Here is a 26,154-nt window from a genome sequence, read left to right on the forward strand (position 1 = left end):
GAAAGAAGTACGCATTAGTCGTATAAAAGGTTACATTGCACTGTAATTTCTTGCTGTAACAGCGCAAAATTATTAAAATAAGTACGCATTTGCATTGTTACTACAAGAAATTACCGCGCGCATCGCTTTATAGACGGCGAGTGCGTATTTGCGCGTCAGCTATGTGCATCCCTGTTCGCATGCATGCTTAACAATGTCGCACAACCAACGTGTCACAATGGAGAAACATTAAAAACTATGGCAAAAAAGCTACCCCAATCAGCTAGGCAAAATGCAGCATATCATTTATGGTCATTGCCGCTCTGCTACAGGAATTACCTATTGGCCTATTTATTCTAAGCACCCTGATTTAGGCCTGTGTTTTTCTTTCTGAACTCCTTTCCTAGTTGTTTCAAGCTGTGGGTTGAGTCCAAATAGCTAAATAAATAAACAGACCCATTTCCACCGGAATGGAACCGAAACCTCGGGCACACAGACAAAAGCGCTTCCAAGCGCGGATGGGTATGAGTGGGTGAATCCCTATTCACGGTGCTGATCGAAAGAGGATGGGGCAAAATGAGTAGGGAAGACAATATTATAAAACTTTACAAAGTACATAAGGCAACAAACGGTCAGTTTTTATCTTAAAATATGTTATCGATTAACTTTGCTGACTTTAAATAGATTAAATTGCTGACGTATTTCATCACATTCTTGTCCGTTTTTATTGTACATTTTTATTGTAAATTGTAGCGCAAATTTAATCAACCTTTCAACAACTAATGGCATACAACTCAGTCACCTATAAAGGGAATCCGTGACAATGGGTGTTGATGCGACAACAGCATGTTCAGAATAAGTCTGAACGACAGGGAATGTAGTTATACCTGGCAAAATGATTCGCACACATTTCCGAGGCTTAAGAATTTATGAATTTTACAGACCTGAAAGCCTGTGAGACTCTGGATATCACTTAAAAAACGATGCATCGCTTTAAAAACATCGCATTGCCTGACAGCTGATTGCTCCCAATGCAATTTAGTGCATTACCGCGTAGTCAGGGGAACGGGAAGCCCATTTAGGGTGGACAGTGGCTGCAGACTTATTGTCTGTTTTAACAGTTGTTTTCAGTTGCGCAAGTGCCAGGGGCTGAGATAAATACGGTTCTGCAGCCTTCTTGATGACACCAAAGGGAATCTAATTTTTTGGAAATGTGTTGTTAGTCCTGGTTTGAGATCCAAGTTAAGGGAGCGCTGCCAAGCTCAGGGATGACAGGGATCATTAGAAACTTTTTTGAAAAGCAAATGATTTTTGAGCGTTTGTCGATCTGTAAAAAAAAAAGTTGATTTGTGAATTGTGTCAGTGCCGCTTAGAGGTTTAAATCTCGGTCTTCCAGTCGCATCAAAGCGAACATGAACTCAGAAATCCTTTGTGAAGCACCGGGCAGATCGCACGCTGCCGAATATAGGTTCGCGGCTCAGCTTTTATTTATTCATGATAATGGGCTCGTTTTTTGTTTTTTTTCTGGCCTCAAAGACTTGCTGGCAGTAAACAATGATATTCACGTCTAGTCAATGGATTTCAGCAGAAACCTGGGACAGAATGTATCTGTTCATTTCCCCCATGAAACCACGAGAGTGTGACTTATGTGAATTTAAAGACAGTCACTCAACTAAATATTCGAGTCTAGCTCTTTATGTTATTTGAGCTGTATATATTGTTTTGCCTCCTTGCTAATATGTTTCCTTTTTTCCCCATAAAACTTACAAGTCTTATTTTAATCGCTATCGTTTTGTATTTAACTGAATTGTAAATTCGAAATTTCGCGTCCGAAATATGTAATTAAACATGAAATTTGTTGTAAGCTTTTTGAAGTCTGGGTGCACCGTACATCGTACAGAACAGAAAAAAATATAGGCCTGTATTATATTAATGTGTGAATTTTAAGGTATTATATATGTAAACGTAGGATACGTTGCTTATATTCATAATTAAAAATAAAATTCTGCCACTTGTAGATGTCCTTAGTATTTATTAACGTGGCTGGGCTGCAGATGAAACCATTTTTTCCCCAAACTGATTCTTACATTTCGTGTGTTATGTTAATGATATGTAATAGTTTAATTATGTATATACTATAATTTGGCCGACGTTGCGTTTGCTTGGTGGCTGAATTGCTTTTCTGGCAACAAGCCACATATAAAAAGTATTTAGTTAATATAATGTAGAGGGAAAAGTATTTATTGTGTGGCGCGAGTCAATTTATCCCCCGATTACGGCTAGATGGAGCCCGAGTCCGCGTGCTGACATGGGATCCTGCACGGAAATTTTCCTCTCGCCATTCTCTGCCATTCCCATCTCCAGTCTGCATCTCGAAATTAGTTTGTCATTTTCTTTCAGGGCTCTGTTCAGTAAGCAAGCCGTACCTGGAGTCCTTTACTGCGGGACTTTTCAACGAAGAGAAGGGGTCTGGATATCTCTCTGGGCGCACCGTTTGTTTCCATTTCTCTCCTCAAACACGGGCAATATAGTGGAGAGGAGACGCGGTTGCTTTTAAGGGTGGAGAGTGATCTGGATACAAAATAAGGAGCTTCTTTTCCCCGATATTTTCTCTCAAATGAGCGGATATTAGACTTTCACTGTCGATTCTCTGAGAATCTTTATGGAGAATACAAGTGGCTGTGATCCCAGCAATTACATGGAATCCAAGTCAATATTTTGCAAGAGTATCTGCATGTAGGGTGTTTAGTAACCCAAGGACACTATATATTTTTTTCTTGTTAGGAAAAGACAGTTCTGTGACCAATTGCATCTTTGATGTTTTCAATGGAAAGACCTGAAGCGGATCGCTGCCGCAAACTCGTCAAAAGCTAGACATGTGGTAAGGATGCTTTCTAAATCCGATGCATCAGAGGTCCGTTTATGCGTATTTCCCAGCCCTGTATACCTGCATACTGTGAGAAAACGAGGATCTTAAATCCCAGCCGGTTGCTGTGTGTCAGCCGTGTTATTGTGTTCAAGAAATCAAACTGCTCCAGTAGGTTAAATCGTGCAATGTTCATGTAATGATCTGGATTTACCGATGCTGTCTGTTGTTGGTACCTGCGATCGATGTGCGTCGCTTAGAAAGATAGAAGGATTACAATGTTGGCTTTTTCTGTCGGAATGACGGTTTACGCCAGAATAAGGAAACACGAAACGATGGACATTCGCATTTATCGCCGGTTTAAAAAGACGCCCAGACGCGCCTTTGTACAGCCCAGTTGATTTCGAGATACTTGAGCTGCAGTTTTTATTTTATACTGTACTGGCTTTTAAAAATAGCGGATGCCCGAATGTTAACGCGCAGCCTATTTAAGTCTAATTGCGGCGAGACTCACTGTAGCCTAATGACAGCAAATTGCTGGAATAAAACAGCGCTTGACATAGTATCGGCACACACTTAAAAGAATTGTCAAAATGACCTTGAATCGTATCTCTGTGTCTATCTTTATATCTGTCATTCTAATAATGAGAAAAACGACTACAATAATAAATAATAACAGAATTATCATTATTATTTGTATTATTATTAGTCTAAGCTGATTCGTAGTAGGTAGATCGTAGTTATATGTTTTTTTGAGGATTTTCTTTAGCTAGTCCGAAAACATGAATCACAGCATTCCGGTCATTTCGCCTGTCCTCTTATACCATCATTCATTAAAAGTGCTGTGGTGAACTTGTATTGCGAATTACGTCTAATTATAGAGCAGAATTACGTGTGACACAATTACTGTGCGCTAAATATATTCAGCGTGAGGTAGGGTTTCCATGCATTTTCAGGCAATAGAACACATTTATCAATGTGTATTTTTATACCTTTGTAATTTCGGTAAGATTTTGGCGACTGCTGCGCCACGGATGTGGAAGTTGATGATGAAGATGAATGAACTTGCGGAGATACACCCTGTTTTGCAGCGTCCAGGCACCTTCCCACATGCGAACTGACGCAGTCGCCGAAAGACTCTCGCCTCTACAGACAACCGGCATAAATCGCCTTCTCCGTTCAAATATTTCCAAGCGATGATGTCTTACCATCTCATCCCTTTTGGCTTTGAATATTATGCCGTTTTTTTCCATCTAACTTCCACACAAGAATACAATTTCATTTACCCATTTACATTTAAGTTTAGTGAAAATAGCTTTGACATAGTTATTTTGTAAAAATAAAATTTTGATAATAATAATAACAATAATGAATGCACAATAACTTTGCTTAGCAACTGACCACAGATGCCAACGCTGCTCCGAACAATCGTCCCCTTATATCAGTTATTGCACCTGCAGTAATAACGCGCATCTTGCCCTTAAAGGGGAGCTGCACACCCTTCTCAGCTGCCAATAACTCATCCGCTATTCTTAGCGAGGCTTCACCTCAAAGTACACTTAGACTTCACTTCCAGGCCGCTGTTGATTGCACTGCCGCTCCGAGAGCACCCTCACCCCGCAATGTGTCGTTTGCTGCTCAGACTGGGGCATTATTTTCTCTCTCTTGCTTTTACAACCTATTTAAAATTACCTAGAGTGAGTCTGCGTCTTGAATACAAAGCATGGAGGGTGCCACTGAACCATGTCGGTAAAATAAAAGCATAGAGTCAGGCTGATTCTTATAACTATATTAATTGATCGGTGCTATAGAATAGCAGTGTTTAATATGGTAGTCAATCGCAATGTTTTAGCGTTTATTAAAAGCAGTCAATATATAATGACAATTTTTATTACAATCTGAGTGCAATTCACATATTTTGCCCATCATGCATTTTAAACACGCCCTGTTCCACTTTTAGCGTGACGTTCATAAAATAAATATTTATTATCACTAAACGGAGAGCTGAGAAATGTCGTTCAGCAGTACTTCAGTTTGCCACAGGCCAAGAACACAGCCTGTAACATATATATAAATGCTAGAGAAAAAAAATACAGATATAGAAATACGTTGTATGGAGTAGCTACTCTCACCCGTTTTCCAGTATCTTTTGGCTGTACTCGACAAATAGATTTTTGCACTGTTACATTGCGAGACTAACATATTTACCCACAACTTTTCTTTGGAATAGGCTACCCTTGCAACTCCGTTTCTGAAATCTCTCAAATATAGAAATTCGTTTTGGTAGGCTTGAGAAGATTGTTCTGCTGGTATTGTAAACACTAAAGCTGATAAACAAAGATGTAGTGGGAATGAGTTCATGTGTAAGAAGCACTGTAAAAAAATCCCAGCTCAAAGCTCATTTATTTATTTTACTTAATTTTTTTCCTTATACTTTGAAAAATGCAGCCAAGCTGCTTGCTTTCTAGATCTAGGGTAAAGCAGACGAATTGGAATTTAAATGAATTAAAATGTTGATTGCCAAACTTGATTCATAATTTTATACTTTGTAATTTAATATCTAACATTAATTACATGAATTTCTTTCAAGCTTCTCCCACATAAATCCCACATTTTGGAAACTCATGAAGAATTCAGATAATAAATAGTGTATAAATTCAGCATGTGCACGCGCAATACGTTTCTTAAAACGCCATATCTGTTAACGCGTCGTGCCTTATTCAACCGGTCGGCGATTCAACAATTAGGAATATCCTGCCAGGCGGGTTATGCTCCAGGTTTAAAGTAATTGTCATTGATTGTACTTTTGCGAGCAGAGGTCTGATTAGCTCGACTCATCTTAATCAGGCAATGTTTGACCTCCAGCGCGACCTGTAGTGAGATACCTCGCCTGGGATCGCTCTTCAAGATGTTTCTCTGTGTATTAATCCATTAACATGTGGGGGGATTAAAGGTCCTCTGGACTGCCTGCGTGCATGACATCACCCCTCGAGAACAATGTCCCCGCCATGGAGGGGCTCTTTGCAGAAAGAGCAGCTTCCCGTTGATGCCGGTTGCGCTTTCTATAGGGTCCTCGCGCGCGTCAGCGGCCTGTACCGTTCGCTGCTCCCTGCCCTCAAGGCGGCTCCCTGGCGCATGCGCGCAGCCTCCAGCATGGGAGCCGCGGCACGAGCGGCATCCCTGTGATCCGTGGGCCGCCGTTTCATTCCCCGGCGAACTTCCCTAAATCTTCCTCGAATACGCTTTCGGTAATGCCTGATTGCATCTTCAGCCTTAAACATATTTTCAGTGAGTGAAACCATCTGGAACTTAATGTGTGAAGACCTTGGTGCAAAAGGAATATATCAAGCTACATTGCCCGACCGATTCTTTTAAGTTAAACTTCTTCACCTGCCTGTACAAACAAATATGCCTTCAATAAATAAGTACGCTATTGGCCAATATTGTGGAATATCAATTTTTAGAGATTGCAGAATTTTATTTAACTATTGCTCCAGTTTCGTAATTAATCGTCCAATGTAATATATTTGTAGCATACGTTGATTGTTTATAAACATTACTAATATTCGTGCAATGCTTTTTGGAAGCGTAATACCAAAAATGCTAAGTTTCCACAATTTTGGCCACTATAATGTAGGTTACATGAATCTTTGATAATGTACATGTAAAACATAACACGCATGTCCTTTTCTAACCAGAAAGGGATAGAGTTCGTTGTGGCTCAGAAACTATTAAAACAAATAACACAAATCACATATAAAAAGAAATGAAAATGCTTTGTTCACAATACATCAGTCTCTAGGAATGAATAATTGATTAAATGTTAAATTGGCATGGGGATTTGGGTTTGGGTTTAAAGCCGTCGGCGGCCGCTGCCCTGTAGCTTTGACTCTGTCCGACAGGGAAAGGGAGCCTTCGTGGGCCCTGTTTGATATATGTGAAGAGTTTATGATACGTAATTGGGATGTTTTCATTGTGTAGCTGAAACGCTACACCACAATATTTTTAAATGTATTATTTGAGAAAAATTTATATCGCAGTCTATAGGGTGATTTTGGCTTCACGAAACGTACAATTAGTTAAAATCTGTATTGCAATATTATAATGTATTTTTTTTTAGCTACATCATATCTCGTAAGTGTTCCATCAATCGTTGTAAGCAGGGGTGCTGTAAAGGAAAGTTGGGAAAATTAGGGCAATTCCATGGGCCCCTGTCAGTCAAGGACCCTACGAAAATAATTGGATTGGTCCGCCTTGATGACTCACTAACATGTGCTTTCACATGTCCCAAAAGTCTGTAGCGACACCCCTGCATGTAAGTATCCTCATAAATAAATAAATCTCTTAAGGTTCATTACCTTGTTGAGTACCACATGTAATGCATCATTTCTCCCTGCTGTAAGTATACAGGAATTTATAACCTCTCCTCAGTAGTTAGGAGAATTTAGTCCTCATTCATTGTCTTATAATATTTAAGGAAATACTTCAGTAATAATTCCCTGTTGCATCTGTTCCTGTATTTTTTAGAGTTTTGCTTGGGTGAGCCTAGCTGCCCGGAGAGTACAGACCGTAAACAACGTGACCAGTATTCATTTTATGATTTCATTAATTGCATTTTGACCGAAGCCTCCTTAAAGTGCATGTAAAATATGCGCATAATCACATTGCTCTTGCGATCCTAGGTGTGTGAAATTTCTGCATTTGCGATGCTTATAAATTTGCACCGTGTTAACATTATGGGAATCTAGATTAATAAATATATTTAGCAAATAGGCTATGTAAAGTAATTCAGTTATTGGTATGCATGGGCTTCGGACCAGTCTGTTGTATTTCTCTATGATGAGGTTCTGTATTAGTTTGATAGTGATTGGCAGATGCACAGCAAAGGAATACCATTGGTGCTGGTCCATGGAGATATTGCGAGGATCAGTGACAGTATCACACCTAGCTGTCACATGAACGACCCCCTCCCCCCAAACCTGTCCTACACCTGCTAGTTGAAGGCCTGCCATGGCTGTGGATTAGGGCCCTCACGGATCAGGTATATTTTGCTGTGTGCTCCTGCCCTGCATAACGAGAGTGATGCGATTGGGAGAGAGCTTAACAGAAGAGTGTACATACTGCCGCTAAGAATTCTGGGTAGACGTCGGGCTACAAGACCAGACAGGACGTCTGAACATCACATGATTGTTTCTGCTGTATTTCTCTGCTACGGGCTGAGCATATAACGGTTGTGAAACGGTGGGGGCTGCAGCATGTTGGGGAGAGAAGAGTGGCCCCTTCCAAGCCCAGTTGATGCCGCTATGTAGCTTTTATCGGCTGTTTCATCAGTCGACGCTTTTATTGCAAGCATCTTGCGTAGATTACGGTGGGGAATGTGTGCCGCGTTTGCGCAGATGGTAATTACGTCAAGGTTAAACGTGCTAAAGAGTTCAAAAGCAGCCCCGAGATTTGGACCAGCAGCCTTTTGATCCGAGGGTGGCGCTTCTTAAACGGGGGCCCAGCTGTGGCCCCTGTGGCTCCATCTGTGCTGACGGCTGCCCGTGACACTGATGTTCCCGGACAGCGGGAGCATTTCGCTCTGTTGTGATGCCGGCTGAGTGTTGATCGCGCGCAGGCCTTAAAGGGGCGGCCGCACCTCGACCACACAGTGGTGTCCTTAGCCCCGGGCAAGGTGTCGTGCCCATGTACTGGCTGCTGGCAGAGGCCCGTTTCACCATACCGCTGGCGGGCAAACCGAAGTCTACAGTGCTGGTCGTTTCTAGTGCAAATCTGCAATTTAACCTGCAGCCAAGAATTCAATCAAAGACATACAATATGGGAGCCAGTATCAAACAATTCAAAACAGGTTTAGTGACTATTTTCTGTTATTGCACTGGGCATGGTTGCATGCTAGTTATGTCGTGGTTTTATAGTTCTGTGTAAAAGTCTTCGGCAGTCAGCTTAGGGATTTTGACATCCCTCCTAAAATCCGCCCCGTATATCTGCAGCGACCATGAAAAACACCAGTGTTTAGTTTTTGACTCAGCTGCTAACACACCTCGTATGTCCAGTCATTGACTTTTTAAAACTAATTTCATTAATTAGTACATGAACATGGAAGGGCTGAGGTGCTCCTGAGGAGAGGTTTGGGAACTGAAGCGGTGTTCATCTATTCATCTAGCCACCAGAAAAGATCTCAGTAACTTTTTGGAGAAGACGTGAAATTCTTGTTAGTTTTTATTGCTACGATTAATTTGAATATGATTAATTAAAAATTCCCCCCCTGTGCAAATGCACACTTCTTATCCAGATAGATATCTTTAATATTTTCTGACTGCCAAAGAGTTTTACACAGCACCATATTAATAGTGGCTCACTAAGGTATTGCATTGTCTGGTTAGATCATGGTTAACTAGGGCTAAGTTTGGGTTTTGTTTGATTAGTCGTTTTCTTAATGACAGTGGTTTGTTGCCATTGGGTATTTTTCATGTCTTGCTACCATACATGTTATACATGAGACGCATTTCTAAAAATTCCTCGCAGGTCATGGAAGTGTGCAGCAGTTCGTTGAAAGGGTAGTCCGGCTAACCCCCAGTAGTATGACGACGTTCCGGGTTTTTCCGTTTGGGCTGTCAAATCGTCCCCTGGCCATTATCACTGACTTGAAGCACTCGTCTGTCCGCTGGCGTTGGTGTGTTTTTGGCTCACGGTAACAGCGGCGTGTTAGTAACCTGCCCGGCGCACACTTCTCCGTGACGGTGAAGAGTTTTAAACCTGAGCCGACGAGGGAAAACCACTTGCGCATTAGTCATTGTCACAGCTATCCCCTGAACTGCGGACTGTCATAACGGTCACTCTCACCGCATTGTAATGAGATACGGCCACGCCGGGCCGAGTTTTATCGTTGTTTACGCGTCGTGACTGAGCGAGAGGCATCCGGAGATGGCAAAGGCTTCCCCTTTCAGCTTTCTGTGTCATGCGATGCACGTCTGATTAAAGGACTTAGTGACTTCGAGTGTAGGGTTAAGTGGGTTAGCTGGCTGTGGTTGTGATCAGAAGGTTGCTGGTTCAAATCCTACTTATTCCATGGATTGTCTGACCTTGCTTTCTTAATTGCATGTCACTTTTTTGAATAAAAGTATCCGCACTTTTACGTTATTCATGCACTTCATTGTTAAATGAGTAGTACTTTACACTGTGTTATGTGTATATGCACGTTATCAACTGTTCTGCTCATTTTATTTAGTTCTCATCCCGTTCAGCAGTGACCTCATGGTACCTCATAACTCGAGCCTCTTCTCTTTAAATCTTCTCTCTTGTGCATCTGGCCTGCATGCCAGGTGACTGTTAGGGATTCAGGCATAAAACCACAAGCGTGCTGGTTCAGATGCCAGGCTGAGCCCCACTGCAAGACCTGTGAGTGAGGTAATTAGCCCAAACCGCTCTGGGATGCATCCATCTCCCCTGTGAGTGGTCATATGTGAGGCATTGCACCCCCCCCCCCCCCTCAGAGAGCAGGCTAGCCCAACACAAGTGGCACAGACATTCACATAAATGTGTGCAGACACTTGGAGGAGTAGTAAGAGGAAACAGTGATAGAACAAGGAAAGAAATCGTGTAGAAAGGCAGAGATACAGGTTTTTAGGGAGGTTTGATGCGTGTGTCTGTAGAGAAACCGCAGTAATTACCGTCTACAAAGCTTGCCTAGCATGTAGCTAAGGGCAGTTTCACGGACGCTGGCTAGATTCAGATATGTGTTTTGTAATATAATAGCCTAATGCTATTTTAAAAATGAATGGAAATTGTTTGACCATTCGGAACATATATACAATTCATCAAAAGATCTCCGCTATTAAGATCTTGCTAGGAAACGGTTGACAGTCTGTTTTTCTCTCAGTATTGTCTGAACTGGTTAATTTCTGTCTTCAGGAAACGGCTATACCATTTCTTTGATTCGCAAACAACTCATTCATTGTTCATTATAAGATTAATATACAATGCACCAGGCAAGCACAGAGATGAACTGAAGCATTATGGAGGATGTCTGATGAGGTCATTATGATTTTTTTATACATAGTTGAAGTGAATTATGCATTGGAGTGTAACAGGAAGTGAAAACAATTGTGATTGTGTGCATGTTTTTTTTGAGGAAACAAAAAAACATTAACGGAATTAAACCTTGGGACTGATATCCGATTTAGAGTGTAGTGCAGCCTTGTGCTCTTTGCATGCTGGGACAGGCTCCAGGCCCCCATACCTTACAATCCTGTGGTGGGTAAATGGATGGATGGATGGAAGTTTGGATGGAAGGAAATTTGTTATTACACACATATAAAATTATAAACATAAATATTCTAACTATAATAAGAGGAAGCAGTTTGTTGTTAACAAATGTGGTTTTTCTTAGTAATAATACACTGTCGGTTTAAATCAACAATCGATTCCTATTTTATGTCCAAAATGGAAGCTTTTTTCTTGCGGTTGTTTTCGTTTATTTTATTTGTAACATCGGGTAATTTGAGGGAATATCTGTTAGCTAAAGCTGGAGAAAGCGCTTTCTCTCTCACCCATATGCGGCAGCCGTCCTTCACATCGTGCTCACCTTTCATTCTGACGTCCAGAACGGGAATCGCATGGGAAGAGAAATAATTAACTTCACAAATACAGAAATGCGTGCGATCCGGAAGAAAGGATGGAAAGGAGTCAAGCGGATGGGGGGGTCGTGCGACTTCATTTTCACGTTTTAATAAATGCAAAAACAGCCACGCGGGAATTTTTGGAAATGTCCCGAGGGAGACGCTTTTATATTTGTCCGATTAGGTGATTTTTTTTTTATTTATTGGCCATTCATTCACTTACTTGCTCTGAATGGAGAACAGTGTACAAATTCAATATGGCGGAAAACTGACGTTCACATGACAAGGAGTGATAAACAAAACAAGGTGTACACGGGATAGGTAAGTCAATAAGCAATTCTCAGCAAATACTGAGAGAACGTTTGAACATCACACTGTATATTTGAACCACATCACCAGTAGGCCACTTGGCAGAGCTAACAATTACTCTGAAATACTCTCCACAGTGTTACTGATAGGAGTTTTCAGACATTAATTCAAAGAATTGTAATTGAACTGATAAAATCAAGAGCAGAGTTAATTGGTTGGCCTAATTACACGAATAACAAACATACCCCAGGTGAAGAAGTGAGTGTTTAAGCACTCAATAGTTATTTTGAAATTATTATTATTATAATAAATGATGCCATTTAAGAGAATGATATAGTGCACTCACTGTGAGATATAAAACAATCACTGAGTCCTTGCTATCTGTTATTTTAGCAGTACCGTTCTGCGGTTCTCTATTTTTGGTACATACACAGCATGTAGGAGCAGTACTGCATTAATATTACGTTTAATTTATTTCGCAGATGCTTTTATGCAAAGCCACGTACAATTGAGATAGCAGGGTTAGACTCTGCCAGCAGGGGGCGTGGGCCCAGTGGGGGAACCGACCACGGGATTTGACCCCCCAATCTCCCAATCAAAGACATAGTCTCCTAACCGCCAAATATTTGACAATATTTGCATCTATTTCAAATGCTTAAGTGATGGTGTTAGAAATAGCAGCCATTTTCCAATTTACATTTTCTCCAATTTCCTTTGAAACAAGAGCTGTTTCTGTTCTGCTTTGCTGTTGCCTTTTGTACATTCAGAATCTGTGCTATCTGAAAGCTGCATCATTACTTAGTTGAGTATCATATACTCGTCCTACATCCATTATTGTAATTATTGTATCTAGGCAACCATTTAAAGGAAACGTGCTTAAGCAGGATGGAAATTATTATTATTAATAATTATTATTATTAAAATACTATTTATAATGAAGAGTCACTGAAACACATCAAAAGAGTTGGTTCTTATCTGCCAAATGAACGAATAAGCAGTTAAAAAAGAAAATTCAATTTCATGCTAAAGTGAGCGGACAGGGTGGATATTAGAGCGGTGTGAATAGCTAGGCGTTGTCGTTTTCGAGTTGCACGCGAGTTGACGGTCACCCGGGCTATCCCATCGGACTCGGGCCCCGCTTGCGGAGTGGGGGTTACATTTTTTTCCCCTTGCAATCACTGGCATCACATATCGACGGGCCTCTTCAGGCCGATGCGATCGAGCTGTCGCTTTTGCATCGGCGTATCAATGGCGTGTCAATGCGTAAATGCGTGGATCTCTGCAGCGTGCGCGTTTGGGCTTACGAGTATTTCCGTTCCGTTTTCTTGGCTGCAGTATATGCAGAGTAGGTATTGACCTGCCCCCAAAGCATGTTGATGTTTTGCTCTTTAGGCTCAGTTTCACTCTGTCTGACATTTCCTGAGTTTCTCATTCCAAAGGACTCCTCTCATATGCGGCCTGGGTGTTCAGCTGCCAAGGTACAGCATGTTTGCCTTTCTCCAAGGGCTCTGCTCTTTCATGTCAGATTTATCCCTGTGCTCCTTCACTCCTACTTCACCCTCTTGCCTCTTCAGTCCAGTTTTTTTCCCGGAAAATACTTCCTATTCAAATCTTCTCTCCAATTGCATCTGCGTCCTTAATTTTAACATGGTCCACAGCACGTGATCAATATTCTGCGAGAACATTTTTTTTTCCGTCTGTCTATTCTTATAAACATCTTTAAGCCGTTATTCGTCTTCTGTTCCGTATTAAGTGTCAGCTGATTTCCCAATCATTGGAAATGAAGAAACACTGTAATTAATTGTTACTCCGGCTAAAAACAGGTATGAGGGAAATGTGTTTTATATATGTACTTATGTGATGCATAGAAAAATATGAGTACAAAGGATCTAGGATCGTCTGAACAGCTGTGAGACAATGTGGATTCTATAAGAGTTACACAGCTGGGTACCTCCTCACTGGGATGCCTTCAAAGACGATTTCATTTGACTGTAAATCTCTTCTGTCCGCCGTCTGCTTTGATTGCAAAATATTCCATATGCATTGTTTTGGTTTTGCTTATGTCATGCGTTTCCCGGCCAAAATGTCATAATGGCAACGGTCGTAAAAAAACCCGGTAAATATATTTAACTGCTGCTTTTGAGGAACGCATTCACGCATGCATCGGCATTCATTCGGTGGCTGAGTGGGTTATTTTGCATATAGATAGATTGGTACTTTTATCTTAAAAGGCAAACAGTAGTTTTAGTTATCGAAATCCGTGACTTGATGGGGAATGAAGACCGATTTCCTTGTATGTTTAGTACAGTCTTGCCTCACATGTGCTACCCTGCACACTTGGCATGTTACGCGATGCCAGAATTCCCCACAAACGCCGAGTCCTTTTTTCTCCCGTGACTCGATTAAGCCGAACTCGGAATGAATGTGATTTATTTCCATCTCCTTCTAACGGAACCTTTCCCTCAGCTGGTTCGGAATGTCGCTGATAGACTTCAGCATATCTTTTGCGTGCCCTTGCGTTAGGCTAAATCGATTCCTCTAATCAATACCGTAGCATAGGATCCAACAGGGAGGGATTTTATGTGCTTGTAGGCTCTCTGTAGCTAGCAGAGCTGATGATTTACTAAAATATGTCTCCAAACAGTATGTTTCTTTGTTTAGTATTGAGCCAGAGGGACAATATGTATTACAATCGGTCTGATATAAGAAAAGAGGAATGAGAGTTGGGATATGAGTTTTCAGACCTGTCTCACTATCATTGGAGTGGGTCAGATGGGGTTGTCTCACCTTGAGCTAGACGGACCACCTTTGAGAGACTGAGTGGTTAGTGCTGACACGGCTGTGTGAAAACGCGTCTCTCTTCTGGATGATATACAGTGTGTCGTGTTTATCCAGTGCAGTGCAAATGTTTGTCAAGCCCACCCTTGTCGTTTTGAAAAAAAAAATATATAAATTCTCTAGCTAGATATTGCCAGCCAGAGGTCCTTCCTCTGTGTTGCTTGTGGCTCTGGGGGGTAGGACTTTTGCTTTGCCCCTTTACGGCTGGGGGGTTGAATCTCACCATCTCTGTGCATGTGTGTTTTGCACGTTCTTCCTATATTTTCGCCAGCAGTCTAGAAACATTTAATCAAGTCAATTGGTGACTGTAATCCAAACCCATTGTGTAATTCTGTGCGAAAATGTGTATGGGTGTTTTCTATGATGGACTGGTATCCCATGCAGGGTGTGCTTCGATGGACTGGTATCCCATGCAGGGTGTGCTTCGATGGACTGGTATCCCATGCAGGGTGTGCTTCGATGGACTGGTATCCCATGCAGGGTGTGACACGATGGACTGGTATCCCATGCAGGGTGTGCTTCGATGGACTGGTGTCCCATGCAGGGTGTGCTTCGATGGACTGGTGTCCCATGCAGGGTGTGATTCGATGGACTGGTATCCCATGCAGGGTGTGCTTTGATCGACAGGCTCACTGCAATAAATGACATTGGAAAAGGGATGGTTGGGCCAGACGAAAATATATAACACAGCAAAGCAACTGTGTTTCTTTGCTGTCTCTCCTGACTTCTTTTATATGATCTGCAAATTAGTTACAAGTTTACTTAAGGCTTTGTTATTCTAAAGACTATTTATTTGTTTATTGCTTTGAGGAACCCAAATCCCAGTGGCTTTTAGATGTTCGGCTACCCGAAAGTTTGCAGTATGTAACAAAAGCCACCCCTGCAGCACAGTGCGTGGATGCAGTGGATGCAGTGCAAACACGCTGTTTCGAGTCCACTTATCTGTGGAATTCTGAAACGCCTTCCCCTCCTTTTTTTTCCCTTTTTGCCTGCAATCATGGCGCGAGGAGCGGGGGGGGGGGGGGGGGGTCCGTCTCCTGTCAGTACTCCCCAGGTCCGATGTTAAAACGCTGGCCATTGTTCTCCCTCCTAGGTCTGCCGTGCAATCAGTCATTATGTCAGAGCTTGCCCAGGGAGCTCTGCTTCAACTCGTTCAGCCAAATAATAACCAGCTGATAAAGAGCCGGCCCAGGGAGATCTGTGGGGCAGGCCGTGTGTGGCTCGGGGCCTGCAGAATGGGCTTTTTCACTCAGCGTGTACAGAGATATCATCTCCGCTCAAGGTCTGGCGCTGCCTGTCACCGAGCGTACCTCTACGGGAATAAGGCGCCCTCTTCCTGCCTCCCTCCCTGCCTCCATCCGCTCTCTCTGAAGCGTAAGGTCGCCCCCCCCCCCCCCCTCCTTTTTTTGCATGCCGAGGGGATACTTTCCAAGCGAGCGACTAAATAGGCTTTTGAAAGAGCGGCACGCGGCCCCAGACCGTCGCCGCAGAGAGGTCGCGCTAGCAGTAAAATGTAACGGTTTTTCGGATGAGAACTATATTTTATTTGCCATTTGTATGAGCACAAGTATGGCTAGATAGGAATTCTTCGATCTTCCCATATCCCGTCTTAATCTCCTGTAACAGGTGAGAGGGAAGTTTGGGGTGAACGGAGGTGTTTTATATATAGGACTGTGGAGCAGTCTTACATTTACGATACGTCGTGCAGATAAATAGTTCAACGCTCTAGCTAACAGCTGACGCAAATGTTTTCCTGCAGGCTCATCAGGGATCATGGGTCAAGGATTTTTATTTGTCATTATGCAAGTGGTGTACAGAAGCATAACGGAATTACGTTTGGATGGTTAGCTGATGCGAGTTGTAGCCAGGCCGTTGACGTGTGGCACTTTGAACGATGTTTCAATACACCGAAGGCTTTGCATACTGTAATTTGAGAACCACTGAAATTTGACATTCGATGCTATTCGATTAGTACGACACGTCAATTTAATGCTTTCCATGAAGGTGTCAGATCATGCAGCTCGGACCAGTCTCAGTTAAAAATAGAAGGTCCTTTTAAAATTCCCTGCCCAGAATTCGGTCTAACCTGTGAGGACAAGGGAAGATTTCGGCGTAGCCTTAGAAGAAGTGTCAGAAATGTCATCCCTGATCACTGTCGCCCATTAATTATTATGTTTTCCACACATAAAATGTCATACGATACACGGAACCTTGCTGCCTTTGAAAAGCTATTCTGCAAGGCAGACTTTCAGCAATAGCGTGTCACGTCAGGATGTAGGGAATGCGTCTTAGTATATCTGGAACAATCACGCGCATGCACAGCCGTGCAACCCCCCCCCCCCCCCCCCCCCGCCAGCACCTGGTTACAGCCAGCGATTCACACGGGTGTCAGGGAGGGTCCCGTCGCGTCACCCCCGCAGGTACAAGGTGACAGAGCCACATGCTGATCTGCAGTGCCATTCCAGCGTTATTTTAACGAGAATGTTACTCGTTAACAAAAAGAAAATGAGCTGACTGTGATTTTTGAAAAGTGAGCAAACGCTGGCTTGCTGGGTCTGTGTTTCTTAGATTTTTCATTTCTAATACAGACCTCTGTACTTGTGGGGTAACGTAAAACATTCCCGACCCTATTCATTTACAGGTAGCACTTAGATAAAGCTGCTAAAGTACGTTAAATGCAAGTAGGCAGCTGCATCTTTCCAGTTCACTTGTATCTTGTGCCCTGAAAACGTATTCTAATTAGTGTAATGCTACATATTAATGTAAAGAATTTATTGATTTTTTACTAGACCAATGTTTTGTTATAGTATTTAATTTTTGACAATTACTAGAGAATTCTATTAACTGTAACTTCTGTTATACCTGTGTTTGCATCCAGTGCTTAGGCTAGGCTATGTTAGACTAATCTACGTTAGGCTAGGCTAGGTTAGGCCAGACTAGGTTAGGCCAGACTAAGTTAGGCTATATTAGGCTCGGCTAGCTGGGGGAAGAGGTGGGATGGGACATGCATACATTTTAACTTGCTTACAGTATATATTTGTGTAAGGAGAAGAGTATCAGTAACTGTTTACTTGAGGGTGAGAAAATAAGGGAGTTTTACACTCTTAATTAATGCAATAATTAACCGGAAAGGTTTTGTTAGTTACGTACCGATACTGTGTTTGTGCATCATTAATAAATCAGTCATAATGATTACTGCATTTCATGCATTTCTTATATTTCTTTATGATTTGTACTCGAGTTGTAACTTTTGTCATTTGTGTCCCCTCAAGTACCATGTTTCCGGAGTGTCTGTATATTTACGTCATTGCTTTAGAAACTGTATTTCAGCTTTGGTCTTACTTAGTACTGTACTAAAAACACAGGATGTGCAGATGGCCTTGCTCCGGGTGTAGTTAAATGGTGTCTCTGAACTGACCTCACCGTGTGTGTGTGTGTGTGTGTGTGTGTGTGTGCGTTTGTTTCGTCTTCACATATAACCCAGGGTGTACCCCAGCCTTGCATCGCATAAACGGTTGGTAGATGGATGGATGGAAAAACGGGTACAATTAATGTGACGCGCAGCCCCAGCAGAATACCTAGTATCTGATTAAAGAGCCTCTTGTAGGATTGTTACACTGTCTTCTTTTTCTTTGGGTAGGTCGCTGCCAAGTTCGCCCGTCGTTACTGCAGCAGCCCTTGACAATTATTCTTGGCTGGTGCGTCCCAAAGCTGGCTAGCTGCATTGGGATCGCCTACGGACAGCGGTTTTCAACTTTTTCAAAGGGTTCTCAGCGGGATCCTGAGCGGGCGGCACTTTGTCGGACGCTGAAGGACACTGGCTTTTTTATTCTCTGGGCCTGTTGCGCGGTGTTGCCTGGGCCTGGAGTAGGTCCTTCTTGGCGCTATTCGGCGCGCTGACAATGGCGGTAAACGATATGCAGGCAGGCCGAGCCGATGCCAGAAGCCGCACAATGGGGTCACGGTGACGTTTCCTCGCGACACCTGCCCCCAAAGTCGGCTGAATTGTTTTTGCAGGGGTGGGTGTCAAAGGTCACTGCGATCCTATGTTTACCCACCCACCCCCCCCCCCCTCCCCCGCTCTGAGGGAAGCTACAAGTTAACAGGACATTTTAACTATTCGGTTACCATGTAGCAGTTACCACGCAGCGGTACACGAGGTCGGTTTCTATGCAGTGTACATTGTGTTTTTCATAGAAAATATCGTAAGTCCACTTGGAGAGTAACGCAAACCTTATTATGACCTGCTGGGGTTAAAGATTGATTTGATTTATGATCTTCAGATGTCATAGAATATTTAGAAGGCTTTTAAATGAATGATTATTTGAAGTAGTCCCTCTTGTGCACTCAAATTCTATGCTCCCCTCCCCCCATGCAAGATTTAGCATGGCATAGTATATTTTTAAAAAAATAACAGAAACACACACACGCAGACCTGTTTTCATATCTTTATGGGGACTCTGTTAATTTCTATGGGGAAAACTATAATCCCAACAATGGCAACCCTAACCCTACCCAACCCTAACCTTAACCATAAGTAACCAGACAAAATACAAGACTTTGGGCATTTAGAGTTTTTTGATTGCATTCACACATTTTTGTAAAATTGATCTTATCCTTGTGGGGTTCGAAAAAACAAATGTTCCTCAAGGTAAAAGTTACAGGTTTTTATCAAATTGAAGGGACATTGGGTCCCCACAATGTAATAATTACAAATTCACGCACGCATGCACACGCAAGTTTGAAATAGACAGCGTCCATCTTCCAGCACGCCCAGGGACTGTTAACTGGAATATACGTGGCTCGCCTATCGATCTGACCCACAACGCACATATGGATTTAAGCGTTCGTTACGGAATACTTGAATTGGACCGCACTGGTTATAAGCCCAAGGTCAATAGCGGTCGATAACCCGGTCATCCGTTTACGCGACCGAGACGTGGGTCCGGAATCCGCGTTTCGTTTTATTTATTTATTTATTTATTTATTTATTTATTTAATTTTTCCTACTGATCAAGATTGAAATTGAGAAACCTGCACGACAGAGTGAAATCTGGCCCCAAAACTTGCTAGCGGGAGTTTTAATTGTGCTGCCGGCACAGGATGAAATTGAGCAGGCATAAAGTGCTTTTGTTCATTGATTTCTCTCTCTCTCTCTCTCTCTCTCTCTCTCCTCCATCCTCCTTTCCTTGCCCCTTCAGTGGCGGACACTGGCAGCCAGTGTGCGGCTGCACGTTTCGATGCTGCATGTAAATGAAGCTGATCCCCAAATCCTTTGCCTCTAAATATGACAAAGCAGGCTGCGGCTTTAATAGACGCGAAGCGTTTATCACAGCGTATAGCGTAGCTTAGCCGGCTCTGTGTTGCATCACCGTAAATCTGCTCCTGGTGGGGGTGGGAGTCAGCGGCATTCTCAGTTGTCAGAGGGATCTGACAATCCCCCCCCCCCCCCCCCCCACACACACACACACACACACACCCTTCCCAGTTTGAATGAACCTGTGGAGATTTCTTCGATATGGCGTGATAGCCAGAGTTAATGTGAACGAGAGCCAGTGGAACCCCCTGGTATCCTTCTCCTGACTGTGTTTATTTTTCGTCCTGTAACTAGATCCAGACGCGAGCTCAGCGTAGCTTAACTCTCACGCTGCCGCAGGTGTCATTTTCCATATTCACTTTATCGCTGCTGGCGGGCTTGCATTTCCTGCAGCGAGTCGCATGTTTAGCTGTTTTCAGTCAGGTACAGTGAAAACCCCAGCTTTAGAAAAGGGCACCCTCTGCAAGTGTTATCTGCCCCGCACTGGGGCAGAATGAAAGTGTGTTTGGGGTGGGGGGGGTGGTTATTGAACACCCCAGGGGAACACATCGTGGTGTCACGTTACACCACTATTCAAACACGTCAGGGCGCAGTCACACACCTTCTGCCAAAGCCGAACAGCTTTCTGGCTGTTCCCAGTAAGGCTGTGGGATTTCACCCACCGTCCTGTTTTACTACCTGTAGTTGCTGGGGCTTAGGACCAGTGGGAAGTTAATTGGTTGCAATTTTGTATCCATAAACAATCCAATTAGGCACAGATAATCTAATTAGGATGTTTGGATGGCTCCCTGTCAAATGATGAATAGTCTCTTCTCCATGATTTTTCACTGATTAAGCAAAGGCTGAGATGTGAAGTCACAAAGTGCCGTTTTATTTCTAGATTTATTTACAGAGCAAAGGCGCTCACACAGTGTGCATGAGTTGAAGTTGGTGCCACCTTCCTTCTTAAAGCCCTTTGGCTGCTTTCACGCTCATTTGCGCTCCTATTACTTCAGTTTCATCAAAGATTTGCCATGGATGGCTTCCGTAACCGAGTCTGAGATGTATGCCTCGGCTGTGAGACGGCTGTGTAATTTTACGCACGGCTAGTCAGCTTTCACCATCGCTCCATTTCTCTTTCGGACGTTTATTAAACGTCCGTCGCAGTGCGCTCAAACAAATGTTCTCGGCGGAGGAAAACTTTGGGAATCCGTCCCGTCAAATCTACCCGCGTTGGTGAAAATCAACATCTTACTGATGCTCTGCTGTATATCTGTCTGATTCATCTCATGCACCTATCATGAAGGAAAAGTTGCCTTTCATATAGAAATGTCAGAAAATAATCCTGGTGTATATCATAACTGGATAAATGTCATGGCTTATCCGTACATCGATGGAATCAAGAGCGGATTTAAAGCCGAATAAATAACTGAAAAATTATGTGGAACATTAATAGCGAGCAACACAGAATTTTATTAAGAATATAGGAATATGTTACATTTTGCTTCTTTAATATGATCACTCTGTGCTTACTCTGTGAAATGAATATTGTAATGATATTACTGAATATTCCACAAAAAAAATCTGTGAAGATGCATCTTTTATTTTTTTAATGGCCGTCCCTCGGACCTTTTGAATAGTTTCTCACATCCGGGGGGCGTCCTCTTGCAGGACCGGCTACCCCCCAAGGCTCGGTAAGATCTCGAAGATGAAGTCACCCTCTGACTCCTCTCGCCGCATAATTGTGTGGGAGATGACTCTGACAGCAGCGGAGCTAAAGCGAATCCTCGATATTTTCAAATCTAATTTCGCCTCTCTCGGCTCAGGTTCAGCCCCCCCCCCCCCCCCCAAAGAAAAAGTGGTGCCCTGCGCTCCCCCCCCCCCCCCCCCACACTATGTGGCCCTTCAGCCGCTGCTTGGTCACCTGCGTGTCCATTGGTCAAGGTCCCCATGCTTACTAATAGGCCCAATTTCAGTGCAGGCACGCCAGGCCTTCCGCTGTGGGCGGATGAAACAGGCCCCCGTCAGGGCCTGCCACTATCCCTGAGTGCCCCCCCCCGCTGCAGGCATGTGTACACAGCCTTGTGCTCAAGGCCGAGGCTGTCTGTGCGATGTAGGTGCCCCCTCCTTCCCCGCGCCATCTCAGGCACCCAAACTGACAGTTATCAGCTAGCGGGCTGATGTGTGTGTGTGTATGTATGGGGGGGGGGCTCATACATATTACAGTGTCAGGACCAAAGACCAAATGTCCCCACGATGTGATAAAAACCTGTTATTCTGACCATTTTTTCACAAGGGGAAAATCAATTTTCAAGCTTTTGTATGCAGAGATGTATAATGTCGATTCGGGCCCCCGTGAGCCTGCTTAGGACAAGCGGGCGTAGAAAATGCATGGATGGTGAGCGCAGTTTGGTTTGTCAGCATGCCTCATGCGGTGCAGCGGTTCAGGAAGACGGTGCCGGGCCCGGTGACATCAGCAGGATTGGGTTACGTTGGCCTGCGTTTTGACCTTTGACCCCCCAGCTCCGTTTCCCAGGGTGAAGGGGAGTGGGGGGTGCGGGAGGGGAATAGGCACGTGCTGTGAGGATGCATTAGGCCGGCCGTTTAAGTCTACGGCCGGCTAAATCACAAATTAATTGATTTTGAGGCAACACCAAGAGGTAGCGCAGGCTCGTTACGTCTCCCTGATAGATTTATTTTACTGTGTTTTTTACATTAGCTGCTTGAAGTGGCTGGAGGCTCTAATGAACGTGCAGCAGATAGATGCATTCGTGACCTTTGCTTAAAGACTGGCAACAGCCCGTGCCGCTGGGCTCCTCCGGGATCATTTTTAACTCTTTCCTTTATATTACAGGAACGCCTTGTTGTTTTTATGGTGATTTGTAGAGCCCTGTTGAAATAACCCGGGCAACATTGCAGGTCTTAGGAAGATATCTGAAGGGTGACATTTTGGAAATGTCTTTTTTTTCCAGTGGGGCCTGGATACTGAGTCAGGCTCACACAACATTGGAAGCGAAGGAGGACGACAGATTTCTAATGAGAAAATGAAATTTTTGTTTTTCTTTTGGTTTGCTTTTGGTTTTGTTCTTCTTTCCATCCTCCTCTGCCTCTGGGACAAAGCTTACTCTCGCTTGGCCAGTCTGGCATCCAGCAGATAAACAAAGCAGGCCGGGGAGGTGGGTGGGGGTGGGGGGCAGCCTCACAGTGGCAGACCTAGGGGGTGCTCGGCGAGACCTTGCGGAGCAGGCCCACCCAGAAATGCTTCCCTATCTGGGGATGTTGCTGGATCCACTGCCCGCTCAAGCTTTTGATCCCAGACTGGCTTTCTGTTAAATATCACAAGCCTTTATGTGCATGTTTGTGTATGTTTGTACGTTGTGGTTACCAAGCCCCATGCTGTATAGACTCTGCGCCCCATGCTGTATAGACACTGGGCCCCATGCTGTATAGACTCTGGGCCCCATGCTGTATAGACTCTGGGCCCCATGCTGTATAGACCCTCGGCCCCATGCTGTATAGACTCTGGGCCCCATGCTGTATAGAACCTGGGCCCCTATACTGTATAGGCTCTAGGCCCCATACTGTATAGACACTGGGCCCCATGCTGTATAGACCCTCGGCCCCATGCTGTATAGACACTGGGCCCCATGCTGTATAGAACCTGGGCCCCTATGCTGTATAGAACCTGGGCCCCTATACTGTATTGACTCTAGGCCCCATACTGTATAGACACTGGGCACCTATGCTGTATAGACCCTGGGCCCCTATGCTGTATAGATCCTGGGCCTCATGCTGTATAGACACTGCGCCCCATGTTGTATAGATACTGGGCCCCATGCTCTGTGGTTACTGGGCCCTGTGCTCTATAGGTATTGGGCCCTGTGCTGTGTGGTTACTGTGCCCCGTACTCTATGGTTACTGGGCCCCGTGCTGTGTGGTTACCGGCCCTCGTACTCTGTGGTTACTGGGCCCAGTGTTCTGTAGGTATTGGGCCCCGTGCTGTATGGTTACTGGGCCCCGTGCTGTGTGGTTACCAGCCCTCGTACCCTGTGGTTACTGGGCCCAGTGTTCTGTAGGTATTGGGCCCCGTGCTGTGTGGTTACCGGCCCTCGTACTCTGTGGTTACTGGGCCCAGTGTTCTGAAGGTATTGGGCCCCGTGGTGTGTGGTTACTGGCCCCTGTACTCTATGGTTACTGGGCGCTGTGCTGTGTGGTTACTGGCCCTCGTACTCTGTGGTTACTGGGCCCAGTGTTCTGTAGGTATTGGGCCCCGTGCTGTGTGGTTACTGGCCCCCGTACTCTATAGTTACTGGGCCCAGTGTTCTGTAGGTATTGGGTCCTGTGCTGTGTGATTGCATTTCCCAGGACCAAGAATATAAATGCAAATATCACTTTAGATATTTAAAGCGACAATGCTGCCCAGATATGTCCCTCTGTTCCACGCCGGCCCCAGGTCCGCAGCTCCGCCTCACGCTTTACCTATTAACAGCCAGCATGGCCTGGATAGCTCCTCATACATATGTGATGAGCTCATTATATATTCTGCACTGGATGCTTCTTTGGCAGGATTAGCTTTGTAGATGGTGAATAGCTTTAATTGAATATGTGTTCTTTAAGCAGACAAAGCCATCCAGGGTGGGGGGAGGGGTTTAACGTGTTTTGGCGGTCTACCTCGACCCGTATTTCATAAAAATGGCCAAAACTGAGAGCTATTTTGTATACCAGCATTGCTTGAGCTGTAAATGTATAAATTTATCTCTCTCTCTCTCTCTCTCTCTCACTCTCTCTCTGTCTCTCTCTCGCTCTCTCTCTCATACATGTACTGTAGAAGAGGCTGCTTTGTGACTTCTGTTTTCCTTCTTTTTCAGGACTGAAGAGTCCAGTGGGATGTGAAATGTGAAGCAGTGGGATTTTAAAATAGGTTTGACGGAGCGAGCGACATTTCCAGGTACCTGTCTCGGTCACCGCCTCGTTTCCCTTACGCCGTCTCCCTTCTTCACTTCCGCTCCCCTCCCCTCCCCCCCCCCCCCCCCCCCCCCCGTCGATCGCGCTCCGGATGAGGCCGATCCGCCGGCGTACGCCTGCACCTCGTTTCCCAATTAAGGCCTGTGTTTGCGGAAGCTCCGCTTTGACTGATGCCCGTCAGCATCTGCAAATCTCCGCTTAATTACTGATAAGCCTCTGATCCGGCACCCGCTGGATTATTTTCACCGCACCCAAACTTGTGCTGAGAACACTTTGACTCTCTGCCGTGCCAGCCCTGTGTTTACTGGGCCCCATGCTTTGTAGTTTCATCTCCTCATGCTTTGTGGTTCCCTCTCCCTGAGCTCTGTAGTTCCCTTTCCCCAAACTCTATGATTCCCTCTCCCCGTGCTTTGTGGTTCCCTCTCCCTGTATTCCGTGGTTCCCTCTCCCCGTGCTTTGTGGTTCCCTCTCCCTGTATTCCGTGGTTCCCTCTCCCCGTGCTCTGTGGTTCCCTCTCCCCGTGCTTTGTGGTTCCCTCTCCCTGTATTCCGTGGTTCCCTCTCCCCGTGCTTTGTGGTTCCCTCTCCCTGTATTCCGTGGTTCCCTCTCCCCATGCTTTGTGGTTCCCTCTCCCTGTATTCTGTGGTTCCCTCTCCCCGTGCTCTGTGGTTCCCCCTCCCCATGCTCTGTGGTTCCCTCTCCCTGTATTCTGTGGTTCCCTCTCCCCATGCTCTGTGGTTCCCTCTCCCCGTGCTCTGTGGTTCCCTCTCCCTGTATTCTGTGGTTCCCTCTCCCCATGCTCTGTGGTTCCCTCTCCCCGTGCTCTGTGGTTCTCTCTCCCAGTGCTCTGTGGTCCCCTCTCCCCGTGCTTTCGCGCAGTACCCACATGCTCCAGCTCTGCGGGCTGCGCATGGTGCTCCCCCCAGGGGTTGCGCAGTGCTGCTTTGCATGCAGAGCTGCACCTGTCCCCTCTCTGGAAGGACTCATTTTCTCTGGGGCGGCGCGCTGGCCTGGTCTCACCTGCCACTTGAGGTGCCGGCACACCGCAGAAGGGCTGCGCTACGTGAGCTGGCAGGGATTGCTGAACCGGGACGCAACTTTGACTTGGCAAGCTGGCTTATACCGGAGACGTGAAGCCGCTGCCCAAGCACGGGCGGAGCCAGCGTGTTGTTTAGTCGAGCTCAGTCTCTGGAGGAGACTGGAAATATGGCCAGTAGACTCTCCTTTTGTTAATCAAAACTGGTCTTGTTGGTGCTTATACAAAGGCAAGCTGAGACACTTTT

The 26,154-nt window shown here is 44.7% G+C and overlaps 1 protein-coding gene across 16 annotated transcripts in view; it reads left to right on the plus strand.

Annotated features, from left to right (window-relative positions):
* Window positions 1-2,336: 2,336 nt before the first annotated feature.
* The window catches only part of LOC125720529 (adhesion G protein-coupled receptor L3-like), a 165,128-nt gene continuing 141,310 nt past the window's right edge, over window positions 2,337-26,154 (plus strand). For 14 of the 16 annotated variants that reach the window (XM_048996038.1, XM_048996043.1, XM_048996045.1 and 11 more), the window contains exons 1-2: window positions 2,337-2,860; window positions 24,775-24,854. The gene's annotated coding sequence lies outside the window, so the exon portion shown is untranslated. Of the gene's footprint in view, window positions 2,861-13,071; window positions 13,118-13,211; window positions 13,251-24,774; window positions 24,855-26,154 lie in introns of those variants that run through there. The other 2 variants (XM_048996040.1, XM_048996041.1) reach the window with 2 other exon arrangements.

The sequence above is a fragment of the Brienomyrus brachyistius genome, chromosome 25, assembly GCF_023856365.1.
Source record: "Brienomyrus brachyistius isolate T26 chromosome 25, BBRACH_0.4, whole genome shotgun sequence".
In the NCBI taxonomy this organism is placed as follows: Eukaryota; Metazoa; Chordata; class Actinopteri; order Osteoglossiformes; family Mormyridae; genus Brienomyrus; species Brienomyrus brachyistius.